The sequence below is a fragment of the Pelecanus crispus genome, unplaced genomic scaffold (assembly GCF_030463565.1).
Source record: "Pelecanus crispus isolate bPelCri1 unplaced genomic scaffold, bPelCri1.pri SCAFFOLD_85, whole genome shotgun sequence".
Taxonomy (NCBI): Eukaryota; Metazoa; Chordata; class Aves; order Pelecaniformes; family Pelecanidae; genus Pelecanus; species Pelecanus crispus.
In genome coordinates this window covers 115,001-117,500 of record NW_027461494.1, presented here as the reverse complement: position 1 = coordinate 117,500, position 2,500 = coordinate 115,001, and the positions used below count along the sequence as shown (strand labels likewise).

The window sequence follows — 2,500 nt, the reverse complement described above, 5'->3', positions numbered from 1 at the left end:
CCCCCCCGTCAGCTTCTCGCCTCCGCTGGCGCCTGCCGCCGGCCGTCGGGCTTGAGGGGGCCCGCGCGGTCAGAGCGCGGGCGGCAGCGCGCGAGAAGCCCGTGGGGAGGGGGGGGGCCGCCGGCGCCGAGGCGCGGCGCGCCCCGCCGGCCGAGCGCCCGCTCGTGCGGCACGAGGAAGCGGCGAGCGGCGACGACGGGGTCGGGCGACAGGTGCGAGCCCGGCGAGGGGAGAGAGGAGAAAGGTGGAGGAGAGGGGGGGCCCTTCGGGGTCGGGGGGGGCGTCTCCCCCGACCCTCCCCGCACCGGGGCGGGCTTGCTGCGAAGCTGCAAAAGCCCGCCCGGCCTCCGGCCCGCGACAGAGGGGCCAGGCCCTCCGGGCGTTCCGGGCTGGCGCGCGGCGCGCGCCGGCCGCGGCGCGGCGGTGGCGGCGTCCCGCCCGCCCGCCCGCCCACCCGTGGCCCACCGGCGGCCCCCCCCGCGGGGGGGGGGGTCGGGGTGGGCGCGGGGGCGGGCGCGGCGGCGGGGGGCGCCGCGCCGCCGTTGCCGCCTTCGGCCGGCGAGGCTCTCGGCCGGGTCGCGTCCCGCGCGAGCGGGCGGCCCGAGCCACGGCTCTCCTCCCGGGCGCAGCGCCGGGCTACTGAGGGAAACCCCGGGCCCCGGGAAGGAGGACGTGGTGTTGGCGGCGGATGTCGGGCGCGCCCCCGCGGGCGGACGCTCCCCCGATGGCGGCAGCGGGGGAGGCACCCCCGCGGGGCCTTCAGGTCGTTTCCCTCGCCCCAGGGCCAGGTACCTAGCGTCCGCGCTTCGGCGGCCCTCCCTCGGCGGCGGAGTCCGGGGGTCGAAGGCCGGCGGAGCCGGGCGGAGGTTTAAAGACCCGGGCGGCTCGGTGCGGCCCCCGGGGGGGCGGCCGGGCGGCGGTCGGTGCCCCAAGGGGCGGGGAGTTTCTCCTCGAGGCCCCTTCGAGGTGTCCGCCGCCCGCGCTCAACCCCCCCCGCGGGGCGGCCGTGCCGGGGAGGGCCTCTCACTGCCCCCCCCTCTCCGCGGTCCGGTCTCGTCGGAGAGGCCGCGGCGCGGCCGGCCGTGGCCGGCCCGCTCGCCTCGAAACGGGCGACCCCGGCGGGAGCGCGTGCTCCTCCGCCGGGGCGGCGAGTCCCCGCGGTGGGGGCTCGCCGGGCGTCCCTCCCGGGCCGCCGCGCTCTCTGTCGCAGCGCTGCGGCGCGCTGCGCTCCGCTCCCCTCCCCACGCGCCCCGCCCAGCGGAGCCGCTCGGCGGTCTCCCGGGCGCTCGCCACCGGCGAGGGCGGCACCCCGGCCGAGCGGCGGCGGCGCCGCTCGGCGTGTGTCGGTCGGCCGGAGGGTGTCTCCGGCCGCCGTCCGGCCGGCGGTCGGCTCGTCCCGGCCCGGGCCCCGTCCGTCGCTTCCCCGTCGCGCCCTTCCCGGCCGAGCCGGGCAGGCGGGCGCGCGGGCGGGGGCGTCCCACTCCCGGTCTCCGCGTGGAAACGGGGAGAGCGGGAGCCGCCCCCGGCCTCAGCGCCGTCCGCCTTCCGCCCGGGCGCGTGCCCGCGGAAGGGGGGCCGAGGCGAGGAGCGGCGGTTCCGGGCGCTGCGGGCAGGGCGAGCCGCTCCGGTGCGGCGGCGGCGGGGGCGCCGTCCGGGGGGCGGCGCGCGTCCGTCGGCTCGGGCTCCGGCGGTCGCCGCCTCCGGCGTGCGCGCGGCGGCTGCGGAGCCGTCCGCGGCGTCGCCGGGCGGAGCGAGCCGGGCGGGGGGAGCCGGCTGTCGTAGCGCGGCGGAGCTGTTGCGCGGAGAGGCGCGCGCGGGGCCGGCGGGGCGCCCCGCCGCTGCTTGTCGGCCGGCGGCGGCGGGCAGCAGCGGCACACCCGGTGTCCCGAGAGCGAGGCGAGCGGGCGGCGCGGCCGGGCGCGTGGCGGCCTCCGCGCGGAGGCCGGGCCGAGCCCGGGCGCCTGGGCCGCCCCCGAAGCGCGCAAGGCGCTTGTGTCGTTTGTCCCAGGTCCGATCGGTCGGGGAGCGCGGGCTCCCCCGCCCTTGCCCTTCGGGGTTAAATTTTTTTTTCCGTTCCGTATTTTTACTTCACACTCTATTTTTTTTCCGTATTGTGTGCTCGTACGGTCAGCCGAGGCGAGGCCTGTCCGTCGCGCCGCGTCGCGCCGCGTCGCGTCCCCTCCGCGCGGGCGGAGGGGCGGGCCGGCGCGTCGGGCGTGCGGTGGGCCGCCCTCTGAGCGAGGGGCCGCTCTCCGCGAGCGGTCCCGGTCCCCCCGCGCGCGCGGGGCGGTGCCGAAAGCCAGACAACTCTTAGCGGTGGATCACTCGGCTCGTGCGTCGATGAAGAACGCAGCTAGCTGCGAGAATTAATGTGAATTGCAGGACACATTGATCATCGACACTTCGAACGCACTTGCGGCCCCGGGTTCCTCCCGGGGCTACGCCTGTCTGAGCGTCGCTTGACGATCAATCGCCGGCTGAGCCGCCGCCCCGTCGCCGG

The 2,500-nt window shown here is 79.8% G+C and overlaps 1 non-coding gene across 1 annotated transcript; it reads left to right on the top strand.

Annotated features, from left to right (window-relative positions):
• Window positions 1-2,305: 2,305 nt before the first annotated feature.
• Window positions 2,306-2,458, top strand: LOC142597092 (5.8S ribosomal RNA). The gene has a single exon (XR_012831971.1). It is a non-coding gene; the product is annotated as a 5.8S ribosomal RNA (ribosomal RNA).
• Window positions 2,459-2,500: the final 42 nt, after the last annotated feature.